Source organism: Sminthopsis crassicaudata, chromosome 2 (assembly GCF_048593235.1).
Source record: "Sminthopsis crassicaudata isolate SCR6 chromosome 2, ASM4859323v1, whole genome shotgun sequence".
NCBI classification, from domain to species: domain Eukaryota; kingdom Metazoa; phylum Chordata; class Mammalia; order Dasyuromorphia; family Dasyuridae; genus Sminthopsis; species Sminthopsis crassicaudata.
Window position 1 is genome coordinate 131,988,029 of NC_133618.1, and position 15,556 is coordinate 132,003,584.

The 15,556-nt window shown below is 37.9% G+C and overlaps 2 long non-coding RNA genes across 2 annotated transcripts in view; one reads left to right on the plus strand and one right to left on the minus strand.

The window, feature by feature from the left end:
* Positions 1-15,556, minus strand: part of LOC141554873 (uncharacterized) — a 139,420-nt gene that overhangs the window by 4,653 nt on the left and 119,211 nt on the right. The gene's annotated exons all lie outside the window — the stretch shown is intronic.
* LOC141554870 (uncharacterized) overlaps positions 9,919-15,556 on the plus strand; it is a 41,228-nt gene continuing 35,590 nt past the window's right edge. The window contains exon 1 of the long non-coding RNA XR_012485990.1: positions 9,919-9,979. This is a non-coding gene — a long non-coding RNA (uncharacterized LOC141554870). The remainder of the gene's footprint in view (positions 9,980-15,556) is intronic.

Sequence of the window (15,556 nt, forward strand, 5' to 3'; positions counted from 1 at the left end):
GTTTCCTCATTTGTAAAATGGACTGGAAAAGGAAATAGTAAACCATTCCAGGATCTTTTCCAAGAAAACCCCAAATGGGGTCATGAAGAGTTGTACATGACTGAAATGACTCCAGTCTCTTTGCCAAGAAAATGGAGTCATATAGTCTCCATTACAACTGAAAAATGACTAAATGACAAATAATCACAAAGGATGTTAAAATTCTTATGTGGTTCATGGCTACACTCATGGACGCTCTTTAGTTACTTTACCTGTTTCTATCTGCAAGTATCCTCATTTACTCTATTAAAAAGTTGTCCAGTCTAACTAGGTTATATCATTGTTGGGATAATAGCATAGGGTTCAAGAATGAAGGGCACTTAGAGACACAACTGACAAGACCTGGAAAGATCATATAGCCTATATATGTCAAGGCAGGCTTTGAAGTAGGCTTCTTATTCTCTACACACGGAGAGCAAAAGATATGACATAAAGAAAAGAGTAATAGTGGGGAAGTCTCACAATTTGCAGAGAACAATAATGAGAAAAGGGACAAAAAATTTTACACTCTAATGAATGTAACAACATGAACTTGAGATCTTAACACAGGATGCAAATATATCTTGGAAGATATCACTTGATGGGATATGTCTCTTTCTAGAGTAGGGTAATAAAAAGATATACCTCTTTTAAGAAGAACAGCCCAGATAAAAGAGGCAATGAAGTTATATTTGGAACATTGTTCTTAATTCTGTATGCTACATTTTGGAAGGGCTTTGACAAGCTATATTGCAACACTGATCTCTAGTTATATGTAAGAGAGTGAACAGGAAAGTGAGAAGGCAAAAACAAAAAACTCACAGAAAGAATCGACACTTAATATATGTTTATTGATTACTGATTAATTGACTAGTTAAAGGAACTATAGGTTCATATCCAAGAGAAGAAAAGATTTAAGGTGGGAAGATACATTCTCTCTCTCTCTTCAAATATTCTAATGATGTCACATAGAAGAATAATGCTTGTTTAAAAAAAAAACTACTTGTTTCCTGAAAATACTCTTATTCAAAATGTATTGAGATGTGTATGTTTGCAGAAGATGGTTGTAAAGATTTTATAGAGATGAGTAAACAAATACAGGTCAGTAGTTGCTATTGTTCTTTCCACTCCAATTTTGCACTAATAATAAGATCTAAGGGTTTTTCTCCCCATGACTCTGCTATCTTCCTCTCTTTCAGACCCTTGTGAATCAATCCCTCAATGGCATCTCTTCAATGAAGAAGCTCTAACACACAAGCTCAGCTGAAATGGGATGTTTCTCTTAATGGCAGATGACAGGTACTTAGTGCATTAAACTCCAGAGCATCACAAAACCTCCTGGAAAAAAATTGTTATCAATTAATCAGTAAGTAGTTATTAGGCATTTACCATGTGCAGGTACTGTATTGAGCATTTTAATACAAAGACACAAAGGAAAAAGTTCCTGCCCTCAGGAAGCTCATACTGAGGAGTTTTACAAAATATTATAGATCTAAATACAGCAAGACTGGAGACTGATTGAATATTTTGGATGTGTAAGTGAAAAGTCACCAAGGTTATGAACTTGGATGACTGGAAATATGGTAATAAGGAAGTTCAGGATAGAGAGTAGGTTTGGAGAAAAAGATTCATTTCTTTTTTTGAATATGTTGAATTTGAGATACTTATGAAACATCCCGTTTAAAATCTGAATAGATGATTTGTGATGTAAGAATGGAGCTCAGAAGAGAGACTAAGGCTATATGGGAATCATAGAGATGATCTTTGAACACATGAGATCAAGTAAGAGAACATAGAAAGAAAAGAGAAGAAGACCCAGAACAGAACTTTGAAGTACACATACAATTAGTGGGCATAATATGATAGGAGAACCAAAAGAGAGCAGTATTTTTGAAACCTAGAGAAGAAAGAGTTGCATAAGGACAAGGTGACTAACTATATCAATAATACATAGAATTTAAGCATGATGGAAACTGAGAAGAGATGATCAGATTTGGCAATTAAGAGATTACTGATAACTTCATAGATAGCAGCTTCATTTAAGTGATGAAATCAAAAACCAAAATACAATGAATTTAGAAATAAGAAGAGAGGAAGTAGAAGCAATAAATGTAGAAGATGGCTTTTCCCAAGGAATTTGACTGAAAAACAGAGGACAGATAAAGGACAATACTTATGAGATGAGGTAGGGTCTGGTGAAGGTTTTTTAAGAGTGTAAGAGACTTGGATGACATGGAAAGAATCTGTAAATAAGGGAAAATTGAGAAAAGAAAACAGGAGTGACAGTTAAATCAATCTGCTAGAGAAGACAAAAGGACACAGGATAAGAATATATATATATATATATATATATATATATATATATATATATATATATATATATATAAAGAGTTGGCATTGACAATAAAAAAGCCACCTCTTCATCTGAAAATGGAATAAAGGAGGAAATAATGGACAATTTCAAGATATTATGAGATTTTAAAAGAGGAGGCATTTTTTTTCTATAAAGAATAAAGGAAGAATTTTAACTGAGAGGGTGAGAAGAGGAAATGATGTGGGAGATTTGAGGAAAGAAGGACATCTGTAGTAAGTGGAATCAACTAAAGAAGAGGAAAAGAAAAATAGAATTCTTACTACATCGAGAGCCCTGGTGAAATTAAATAATACAAGTTTGTAATGGATCCAATCAGCACAGTTGTGTGACTCTAGTTCTGTTCAGAATTATAAGAACAGTCTCCCTGGTTGGGTTTTGGAAATAAAGAGTAGTGATGGGACAAAGTAGAAAGGAAGAGTAGAAGACAATGTGAAGTTGATCTTCTTAAAACAAAACTGACTATATCTCTCTCTCTCTCTCTCACACACACACACACACACACACACACACACACACATACATATTCAATAAATTCTTGTGCTCTCAAGGATCAAATATATAATCCTCAGGACAGCTAAGTGGTGCAGTGGGTAAAATGAAAGACCTAGAGTCAGGAAAACTCTTCTTCCTGAGTTCAAATATGTCCTGAGATACTTACTAGCTGTGGGATCCTGAGCAAGCTCACTTAATCCTGTTTGCCTCAGTTTCCTCATCTGTAAATTGAGTTAGAAAAGGAAATAGCAAATCATTCTAGTATCTTTACCAAAAAAAAAAAAAAAAAAAAAAAAAAAAAAGGATCACAAAGAATCAAACATGATTGAAATAACTGAATAACAATTTGGCATTTAAAGTCCTTTATAAACTGGTTTCCTTCTGTCTTTCTAATCATCTCATACCTTACTCTTTTCCTCAAACCTACTCATCCAACTAATGACACTGGTTTATTTTCATATGACACTGGAACTTCAGGCTCTGGGCATTTTCACTACTGTCCCATATGCCTAAAACACTCTTCCCCTTCATCTCCACCCTGGCTTCCCTGGCTTCTTCCAAGTTTCAATAAAAATCTCACCTTCAGCAACAAAGTGGAACTTTCCCGATTCTCCTTTATCTTAGTGCTTTTCCTCCCAATTTATCCTATCTATAACTCCTTTATACATAATTGCTCACATGATTTCTCCCTCATTATTCCTTGGGAGTAAAGATTGTATTTCACCTTTCTTTGTAGAGTCAGCACTTAGCACAATACCTGACACATAGTAAATGTTTAATAAATGCTAACTGACCTACTGAAGTCAGGAAAGGAGGAGAGGTTAGCCAGAGTGGGGGTGATAACCCAGGAATGTATTAAAACATGGAGGGCCTAGAGATTATAGAGTGAATGATGAACCAATTTAGGAGGATCAAGGCATGGAAAGGGATGACATAATATGAGATAATGATTAATTATAGGAATTTCATGAGTTCTTGATCACAGAAGTGGGACATACTTGAGTAATAGTAAGATCAAAAGAGTCTGACCTGACCACTCTCACAACAAAGACCAAGTAGCTGAAGAGTGTCTGTTTGTCCAAATTACTGGTTTGTTGTTGTCCTTTTTGCTCAAGGAGAACCAAAATTATATCTCTATTTTGGGGTCAAAGCACAGTGTATCTGCTTGTGGTTGATCAGACCAGTATGAGCAGAGAAGGCTCTACCCCAGGTCAGGCACAAATATCCATATGAAGGTTTAGAGTAGAGATGTTTCTAAATTTGCACATCTCTTGTTTCTTTCGAACTACTGCAATCATGTTTTTGTTCATAAACACCTTCTTTGATGGAGGCTTAACAGTCTAATGCCAGTGTCTTCCATGTCTCACAATTAATTCCAAAGTTCAAATTATAGAATGTGTTTAGATAAACAATCTATAGAGCTTGTCCATTATGTGTGGTATAGATGGTATATCTCAAGGAGTTGGATCCAGAATTAAACAAGAGGAGGGGAATAACTTAGATTGTGTTCAGGAAATTACAAGGTTCCTTTAATAACTCCAGATTTCTTCCAGATTCAGAGACCTGGTTTTTTTATTTGTTTGTTTGTTTTAATGGCAGTATTCTACCAGAGTCCTTGAATGGCTGCAAGGCATGGTAGACAATAGTGGCTGAAGAATTTAAAATGAGTATCACACAGAAGGTGAGAGTATACACAGAGGGTAGGAATGATGATCAGGCTGCCAGGTGTGGCCAATAAGGAAATCTGGGAAAAAAAAAAAAAGTAATAAAAGAGGTCATCCAAAAGAGAAGTTGGATTGGTCATAAGGAAAAGGTGAGAAAGATGATAGGTAGACAGCTTGAATGTTCCACTGGCATGCTTGAGATGTCAGGAGACAGTAAGCAAGATCTCAGACACGAGACAAAAGCTGAATAGGTTAGGAAGGCATGAATGCATTGCCATTTGTAACAATGGAGGAAACCTCCAAATCAGTGAGATTATAGATCCATTTGAGTATTTGAGAATTATGAGGAAGAAGCATTAATTTTAGTCTTGGACTTAAACTTAGACTAATGCATAAAATTACACAAAGGCAGGTTTTGGTTCAATATAAGAAAATCTTAACAATTAACATAGTCCAGGAATAGAGTGAGCTGTCTCATAAAGTAGTGAGTTCCGGGTCGGTGGAAAGCTTTCAGTGGAGGACAAATGAGCAATTCTCAGAATCCTGCTGAAATATGGATTAGACTAAATGACCTCCGAGGTCAACTTCTATCTTTGAGATTCTGTAATCCTATGACTTGGGAATAAAATGAAGTAGAGGATCCCATTGCTCCAAACCCCAACATAGTATGGGGTTCAGCAGAGTTTAAAAAGGCCTCTCTTGGGATCTCCCAAAAAAGGCTCTTATTTAGAATAGGAGTGGGGACAAATGGTTCATTTGGCAAAGGATGAAAGGTATTTGGTACTTAAGAAGAAAACTGAAATCAATAAACCAGCTTCAGAACAAACCACCCAACTCCCCCTTCAGGCAACAAGCAATTTCCTTTTGGGAGAGTCCAAAAGACCCTTGATTTTAGTCTTTTTGCTGCCAGCATAGGGGCATGTGTGGGCAGGGAAAGCCTTGGTGTGGGTTGGCCAGGTGCATTTATTTACAAAGTTGCCTTAAAGTCCAGAGGCCCTGGCTTTCCAAATCACATTCAAGAAAAAAAAATTGGCCCTGGGACAGCCCATTTTTCCCTGTCCTCCTATTTCATGATTCTTGCCCCTGACCTCTGACCCCACGCACTGAAGAAGGATGAATTCAGGGAAAGGCAGTCATATGAAGGCCTTTCTTCTCTGATGAGAGGAGAGACAACATTCATAGGAAATGCCAGGAAGAAAGTCCAAGAGTCCCAAAAAACTGTCACCATGCACATGAACCAGAGAGATTTATGCCCCAAGCCAGGATGTGGACCTACCAATGAATTATCCACTTGGGCCAAAGTAAATCAGAGAGGGGAACATGTGTGTCAAGGTAGAAATCCAGGCTTAGTTTTGAATCCTCTGAATAGAGAGGGACAGACCTCTCTAGAGAGGCTTTGCATATTTTCCCCTAGCCCAAATCATCCCAGCCAATTACCCTTCCAGGTTTTTCCCTGTACCACAAGGAAAACTGACCAACATTAGGGAAAAACTTTTTTAAAAAATTAATGACTATGATTTGTCTTCTCCCTTCTTTGCTTTTTGGCCAGGGCACAAGGAACCCAGGTCAGGGCTTTGGTTCCCATCTGAAACTATCTCAAAAAAATAAAAAATAAAATAAACAAGAAAAATAGGGTCAGGAAGAGGAATGAATATGGGAAACCTTCAAGGGGAAAACCAACCTTTAACTGGTCCCTAATACTAAGACCAAAATAGTCCAGGGCAATTGTCATGCATGAAATGTTTCTACCATTTTTTTTTCAACCAAACCTTTCCATGGAGAAGAATGATAAAAGTGATGCAAAGGATAGTGGTCTTGGAGTAAACAGATCTGGATCTGAAAATGAAACTGTGCAATCTTGGACAAGTTATATATCTTCTGGTCTTCCTTTTTTTCATCTCTATAATGAATTGAGATGAATTAGATATTCAAACTCTGCTGTTCTGTCCAGCTCTAACGTTCTGTGACTCCAAGTGATCACCAGGAATCCAGGTAGCCCAGCTTCTTAGCTTCCTGTGCTATTACTACTAAATAAGAGATTTTATTTTTCTCCTAGTAATAGGGGAGGGGAAATTTTCATTATTCTCTGGATATTATTTCTGTTCTTTCCAAAAGGATAAATGTGATGTTATGAAAAAAGTAATATATTTAGAATAAAAGGAGCTGGATTTGAATCATGTACTATTTATATAAACTTTGGTGAATAATTTTAATCTCTCTGGGCTTCAGTTTCTCTCTATAAAATGAAAGAATTAGACTGGATGAGTTCTAAGGTCTCTTCGAGTTCTAAATCTATGATGTTAAGGTTTTATATGGTTTTACTATGAACAGTTATAAAATGGCAGTAATTGGTGTAATTAGCTAGGGGAGGGGGAGAAGAAGAGAGGAGGAAGGGATTAAGGAATAAGTAGAATTCCCATCCAAATAGATCATGAGGTACTTAGGGGACCCCAAATGGACACAGATATCCCACAACTTCCTTCTGTGAGGAAAGGTATTTCTATATATACTAGATTAGAAGGGAGAGGGCAAAATATAACTTTGTTCCAAGAATTGAAACTTAGGTTGTTAGTGGTTCGGCTTGATTTTGCTTTAAAAATGTGTGAGGCGGCAATAACAAGATTATATGATGATCAATTCTGATGGACCTGGCTCTTTTCAACAGTGAGATAATTCAGAACTCTTCCAATGATCTTGTGATGAAGAGAACCATCTGCACCCAGAGAGAGGACTGTGGGAACTGAATGTGGATCATAACACAGTATTTTCACTCTTTTTGTTATTGTTTGACTTCATTTTTTTTCTTTCTCATTTTTTTTCCTTTTTGATCTGATTTTTCTTGTGCAAAAAGATGATTGTATAAACATGTATACATATTGTTTTTTAACAAGTTTTACATATATTGGATTACTTGCCATCTAAGGGAAGGGATGGGAAGAAGGAGGTGGAATTTGGAATGCAAGGTTTTTGCAAGGGTCAATGCTGAAAAATTATCCATGCATATGTTTTGAAAATAAAAAAAAACTTTAATAAATAAAGAAAATAAAAATGTGTGAGAGAGGTTGGAAGGAGAGAGAATAAATATTTATATAGTTCCTATGTACCAGTCACTGTGCTAAATACTTTTTGCAAGTATTATCTACATTAATCTTCACAACAACCCTGGAAGGTCGGTGTTGTTCTTATCCCCATTTTCAAAATAAGGAAATTGAGGCAAATAATAGTTCAGAGATTACCAGAGTCACATAGCTAACAATTGTCTAAGGCTAGATTTGAACTCAGTCTCCAGGCCCAGAGCTTTATCTGCTATGGTGCCTCTGGAGAGAAGTGTCTCTGGGAATGATAGAGAATAGATGAATAATATGAATAAATAATTTTTCTAAAGCACTTTTAAGGTTCCCTTTCCTCACAACACCTGTGTCAGGTGGGTGGCTCAGATGTTTTTATCCCTTTCTTACAGATGAGAAGACCCCCCCCCAAAATTGGATGAGTTTCCCAAGATGTAAGGCCAGAACCAGGATTAAAAGCCACATCACTTCACACTGAGCCCCGAGCTTTTTTCCATACTTGTTTTAACTTGCTTTGATAAGTCTGTGCATGTTTTCTTTTTTTTTTTTTTAATGCCACCTGAGTTCCCCTTCCCCCAGGGCCCTGAAGCCCTAAAATGTATATCCAACCATATGCATAACAAGAGTTTCTCTGCTTGGCTTTTATGTAAGTGATAAGTGGAAGTGAAATCTAAATTCTTTCCCCTCACTTTCTGGGGAAGAACTGGAAGAGGACCTCCTCATCTTTACAGAAGAGGAAATATCCCTAGAAAGATGAAAGAATATACTCAAGCTTAGATGGACCACAGGTGGAATCTGACCCCAACTTCGGCCTGTTCCTTCCATTACATCAGTCTCTCCTTCAGTTCTCAAAGAAAACCTAGAGGATTTTCCTTCCTAAAGTGATGGAGCTGATATAGTATCATTTATTGTCCAAGGCCCTAAAAGTGGACAAAGAACATGACAGTCAGTGGTCCCCACCCCACAGTCTGAGACTCCTATTCAAGAAATCAGCTACTTCCCCCCTGAGAAGTCTGATCAGGAATAAAGCCCCCACCAAAAGACACTTTCTATTTGCACTCTCAGCTTAACAATTTAATTCAACCAGCTTTTGTTAAGCACCCACTGCAGACAGGCATCTTATAGAGTATGAAAGATGCACAGATAAAAAAGGAAACCCATCCCTTGCCTTCAAAGAGCTTACATTCTAAGTGGACTATAACACATTCAAAAACAAGTAAATACAAGATAATTTGAAGAAGGACAGAGAATGAATATATGGAAAACCAGATTGAAGAGAAGATAAGGATTCTGAAAGGCAGAGGTGAAGCAGTGTATTCTAAGTCCAGGAAGAGGGAAAAGGGACAGAGTCTGTATGAATGTACAGCCAGAAAATGGAATATTGCTTTGGCTGGACCACAGAATTTATTCAAAGGGAATGATGAGAAACAGGACCAGAAAACTGAAAGGCAATTATGTAGGGCTTTCAGCCACAGATTGAAGGGGTTCAAGTTTTTCCTGTGGGCAATAGAAAGGCCACTGCAGGTGTTTTCAACACAGAGTAATAACATGGTTTATGTTGTTTAAGGATTGGGATATTAATTATCAGTCACTTTGGGGTTCCAGATTCAACCTCAAAGAGGACTCAGTGAGCCCCTAAGACACTGGACCAAGCAATTTTTACAAAGTCTCTGCAAATATGCCCTGTTCTGTAAGACTGTGTGTTTTTGTCAAAAATAATCATGATGATAACTAATAATAACATTTACATAGCACTATGTGCCAGAAATTCCATTAAGTGCTTTAAAGTTGTCTCATTTGATCCTCCCAACAATATTGAGGTAAGAACTATTATTATCCCCATTTTACAGATGAGGAAACTGAGGCAGACAGAGATGAAGGATCAAATAGTTAATAAATGTCTGAGACTGGATTTGAATTCCAATTTTCAAGAGGTCTTTCTTAGAATGCATACAACATTGCCTTTTGTGATAGTTCAAGACTCTATGACTCATCCAAAGTCACACAAGAAATTGGTACAAGATTCTAACCTTTCTCTTCTGACTCCTCCTAAACTAATTAACTTTCCACTGAACCATTTGTCATCTCTTATAACTCTGAGATTATTATAGGTGATGTTCATTCCATAACAGAGGTGCAAAGAAACTCTTTAATGGAAAATACATTAGGTATTTTCAGCAGGTAGGTGAGGGAAGGACAGATTTGGACCTGATGCTGCAAGATTAATCCAGCTCTCTCCTTTTACAGAGAAGAAAACTGATTTCCTAAAGAGATTATTTGTCCAAGGTCAAACAGGTAGCTCATAACAGAATGAGATTCAATCCTCCACTCAGCCTGTCTCCCTGCTGTGGGCACAGAACAGGGTAAGTGTATGATTCCCCACGGAGCTATCCCTTAAAAGGAAGACAAGATTTCTTAGAGAAATGTGGGGTGGAGGGGAGGGAAATGGTTGGGGTAAGGGGGAGGGGAAGTGGGCAGAATGTAAGGAAAACAGAAATCAAAAAGAGAAAAGGTAGAGAGGAAGGGAGAGAGGTGGGAGAAAGAGGTGAGGGGGTGAGTTAGAGTGAAGGCATATGTGTGTGACTGTTAAGAGAAACAGGATTCATGGTAATTTCCTGCCAGATGCCTGAACTTCTCCAGCTCACAGACATTTCACATGCTAAATATCAAAGGGTCCCCAATAACAAATGTACTTCCTGCCAATCCTCAGATCTGGCTCTTTTGCCAGCAAGGGAGCTTTGGAACTCTCAGAGAGGAGGGAGGGAGAAGGAATCTGTGTGTTTTTGCAAAGTGGTGTAAAGTTTTCTTGAGTTTATATATATGGTTACAGACCCATTCATCACATTAATGTAACCACAATCACCCCCCTCTGCTCTTCACGCCCCCCCACTCCCACCCTTCGAAGGGTACAAACTAGTCATGTGCTAGTAGGATTGCTGCTGTCGGGAATCTGGGAAATGTTAGACTTTGTTGGGAATATTTTTTGCGGCCCCCCCCTTTCCCTTTTCTTCAATAAAGCTTGTGCCTCCCACCTCCTTACACATATTGGTTCTGACAGCTCAAATTAATATGTCATATGCTGTGATCCGCATTGGCGACGGGCCTTTTGACCCTATCAGCGCAATCTGCTTCCCTGATTGAAAATCTCTGTGCCTCAAATTGATTCAGAGTTTTATAAACATCCTGCAGTCAGTCTCAGAGGGAGTCACCAATGAACCACCTGGGGGAGCTGGGCTTGGCCCGACCCGCTCCCATCCAACAAAGAGAGGGAGGGGAGGAGGGAGGGGAGGAGGGAAGGGAGGGGGGGGACAAGCCCAAAGTAATCCTTCAGAGAGCCTGAGGGATCCCCAAACTGGGCTTACCCCATTGCCCACACTCTTCGTGCTAGTACCCTGAACACACACACATACTCCCCCCAGGAGAACATTAAGTCACTAATTATGCAAGTCTTGAAAAATAAGAAAGGAGGGGAGAGTTTCTTGCATAAGGGAAGGAGGAGTTGTGTTTTACCACTAGTGGTCATTTAATAAATGCTTTTTAAATTGAATTGTCATGAACTATATGGTGTTCCCCTTTGCTAAAAGTGTAATGTGCACACAGTAGGTACTTAATAAATGTTTATTTAATGAAAAGAGTCCTTTTCTTCCTAATTTCCCAGTAAGATTGAAAATAGGGGTGTTGGGAAGTTGGAAAGTTGGGATGGGGAAGGAACACAGAGAGTGCCTGAGAATTTTCATTTATCCTATTATCAAACCTAGACTTTATGAAGAAGGGACCTGGCAACAACAATATTATACAATCAATTCTAAGGGACATGACTCTTTTCGAAAATGAGATGATTGAGGCCAGTTCCAATGCTCTTGTGATGAACAGAGCCATCTACACCCAGAGAGAGGACTATGGGAATTGAGTGTGGATCACAACATAATATTCTCACTCTTTTTGTTGTTATTCGCTTGAATTTTGTTTTCTTACTCATTTTCTTTCCTTTCTGATTTTTCCAATTCAACAAGATAATTGTAAAAATTATATATATGGGATTTAATATATATTTTAACATGTGTAACATATATTGGATTGCTTGCCATCTAGGGGAGGGAGAGGGGTAAAGAGGAGAAAATTTGGAACACAAGGCTATGCAAGGGTCAGTGTTGAAAAATTATCCATCCATATGTTTTGAAAATAAAAAGCTTTAATAAATGAATGAATGAATGAATAGATTGATAAAAAGATTGATGGGCCAGCTCGGATAAATAGACATATGGAGAGATAGAGAAAGGAAAGAAAGAAAGAAAAAAGGAAGGAAGGAAGGAAGAAAGAAAGAAAGAAAGAAAAAGGAAGGAAGGAAGGAAGGAAGAAAGAAAGAAAGAAAGAAAGAAAAAGGAAGGAAGGAAGGAAGAAAGAAAGAAAGAAAGAAAGAAAGAAAGAAAGAAAGAAAGAAAGAAAGAAAGAAAGAAAGAAAGAAAGAAAGAAAGAAAGAAAGAAAGAAAGAAAGAAAGAAAGAAAGAAAGAAAGAAAGAAAGAAAGAAAGAAAGAAAGAAAGAAAGAAAGAAAGAAAAAAAAGAAAGAAAGAAAGGAAGGAAGGAAGGAAGAGAGAAAGAAAGAAAGAAAGAAAGAAAGAAAGAAAGAAAGAAAGAAAGAAAGAAAGAAAGAAAGAAAGAAAGAAAGAAAGAAAGAAAGAAAGAAAGAAAGAAAGAAAGAAAGAAAGAAAGAAAGAAAGAAAGAAAGAAAGAAAGAAAAAATGAAGAAGGGACCTTAGAAGACAACTGGTTAAAACCCACACATTTTATAAAGAAATTGAGGACAAAAAAGGTGAAGTGACTTACTCCACTTCACAGAGATAGTAAAAAACAACGCCAAAATTCAAAACCAATTCTGCTATATATCAAACATTAATTGAATATCTCCTATATGCAAAGCACTGGGAAAGACAAAGAAATGTAGCACTAGATCTGTTTTCCAATAATTTATTATCACAGCTAAGATTTGTAAGAGCTGCAACTTGCTATTAGATGTAAGAATCCGTTCAAGGCAAGATGAGCATCCAGCTTTTACTTGAATAACACTCTAGTGACGATGAATTAACCACAAACTAATTGGGGAAGCAAGAGAGACACATATGATAAGTGAGCCATGAGTTATATAGCAGAATAGGACAAAGAAAGGGATATGACAAAACAAAAAAAAAATTCTTTACATGAAGATGGATCATACATGCTATATGTACAAAGGACTCATAAGAGAAAAAGACCAGGGCTGGCACAAGAGCAAGTTAAAAAAGACTTTGTCCTAGGTTCTAAAATTTAAAAAGGCATCCCTTCTTCCTTCTGCTAGTAGATATAGATAATTTAACTACTGGAATGGATATATAAACAGCCAGATCACCAAAGGGATTACTCTTGTTTTCCAAACTATTTGTCTAAAATAGGAGGGCCTTCTTCCTTCTTAGTCCTAAATTCTTCTGCTCTGAAAACTCCCTTAAACTATTTTCTTTATTCCTCTATTCTAATAGTGCATGTCAAAAAAATTTCTATTTATACTTGTATTTAAAAAAAATACTCACAACAAACCTTTCTGGAGAGAAAATCTCAGCAAACATAATAACAATTCACCTCTATGTTGCTAGTAACTCCACTTAAACATCCATTTATTACAACCAATCAATTGGCAGTTAGTTACTAAGCATTCATTAAGTGTTTACTATATGCTCTGTGCTAAGGGGTAAGGATATAAATGCAAAAAATAGGGCAAACAATATGCAAGTAACAATCTATTTTTGCTGTTTAGCTGTAACTGATTCTTCTTAACCCTGTGAACTAACTGTATGTGAAGTTTTCCTAGCAAAGACACTAGAATGGCTTGCCATTTCCTTCTCCAGTTTTATACGGACAGGGGTTAAGTGACTTGCCCAGGGTCACATAGCTAATAAGAGTCTGAGGTCACATGTGAACTCTGCTCTTTCTGATTCCGGGCTCAGGGCTCTATCCACCACCTAATGACCACCATACCACCTAATCTATATACAAGATAAATTGAAAATTATTAACAGAAGAAAGATACCAGAATTAAGGGGAATCAGGAAAAGGCTTCCTGAAGAAAGTAAGATTTTAGCTGGGACTTAAGGGAAGCCAGGAAGTAGATACAAGGAGGGAGAAAGTCCATGAATGGGAAACAAACAATTAAAGTATCTGAAGTATTTTATCCAAGGAAGAGCATGCAGGTCACGGGGAAGTGGAGAGGGGAAAGGTATAAAAAGACTATACAGGTGAGTGGTGGGGCAGATGATGAAGTACTTTGAACAGTAAACTGAGAGTTTTATATTTGATCTTGAAGATGATAGGAAGCCACTGGAAGTGGTTTTTGAGTGGGAGGTTTGTGGGGAAGAGGGGGACATTACTGGGCCTGCCCTTTAGAGGCAGATGAAGGGATGGGGAGAATTGGTGAGGAAGGGAGACCCAGTATGAAGCAATTGCTGTAGTCAGGGTGCGGGATGCTGAGGGCCTATACCGGAGGAGAGATGCTCAGGCTTAGAGGATGACATCTAAATTTCCAACATGGATGAATAGGAGCACAGCAGCATCCCCCATAATAACAACAAAGCTACAAAGAAGGGAAGGTTTGTGGGGAAGATCACAAGTTCAGTGGTGGACATGTTGAGTTTAAACTATCAACAGAACATCCATTTTGCGATTCCAACAGGAAAATGGGAATGTAAGATTACGTCAGTAGAGAAGTGAAGATTTAGAAGGAGATTTGAGCATCATCAGCACAGAGAGGATCATTGAATCCATGGGAGCTTTTGAGATCACCAAATGAAACAGTAAAGGGGGCGGCAGACAAGGAGAGGGCCTAGAATACAGCATCCACTGTACTCCAGGTGTCACAGTGGATAGTCCTGTTGTCAAGAATACTGAGTTCGAATATTTACTAGCTGTATAAGCAGTTTCTTATTCTGTAAGAATGGGGATAATAATAGCACCTACCTCCCAGGATTGTTGGGAGAATCAAATGAGATAATAATTGTAAAATACTTAGCACAGGGCCTAGTCTATATGTAAATATTAGCTATCATCATCATCAACATTATTATTATTATTATTATTATTTATTATTATTATTATTATTATTATTATTATTATTATTATTATTATTATTGCTAAGGACTAGGAAAACAGTCCCTGCTCTCAAAGAGCTTAGTTTCTAGCCTCATTCATCTTGTCAGTTAGGCTTTTGCAAGTGAACTGGAAAGAAGCCATCTAAGGTATGAAAAACATCATTATATAAAGCATTCTTTGCCTTGGCTGCCAGCAAGCCCCAGGCAAGGCACTGGCTCCTGCTGCAAAAACCATCCCTTGCAGGCACCCAAGTCCCAACATCCAAGGCAAAAGAAGAGAATGATTTCCAAATTTGCTTCAAAAGCTTGAATATAAATGTTCTGCCTAAGACATGTGAATAAGACGGGAATTATCATAACAACCCAGAGGAGGTCAAAGGAGGCTGGCTCTCAGAAGAGGAAGCTAACCAGGGGCTGAAGGCTGAAGGCACAGACTTAGAGATCCCTTTTCCCAACTGCTGTCACCTTTCTGTGATTTCCACTCCAGCAACTACCGTCCATACCTTCACTCCCACCCCTAGAGCTGGCTTTCCCAGGGCCTGTGGTCTGCTTTTCATTCCCTCTGATGCTCATTCTCACCCAACTCCAAGGTTCAGGAAGACAGCTAACAAATCTTCTCCCTACTTTTCATCTCCTTTCAGGGAGGGGGGTTGTGTGCCCTTGGCAGTTATCAGATATAATGAAAGGGGCTCACGTTGGACTCACTGGAGAATAGGCTACCCTTATACCCAAGTGACTGTGCCCAGTGAAGTGTACATCAGGGGAAAGTCACCTGCTATTTAATGAAAGTGAAAATAGGCCTGGCTTTCAGATAAGATACCCAGGC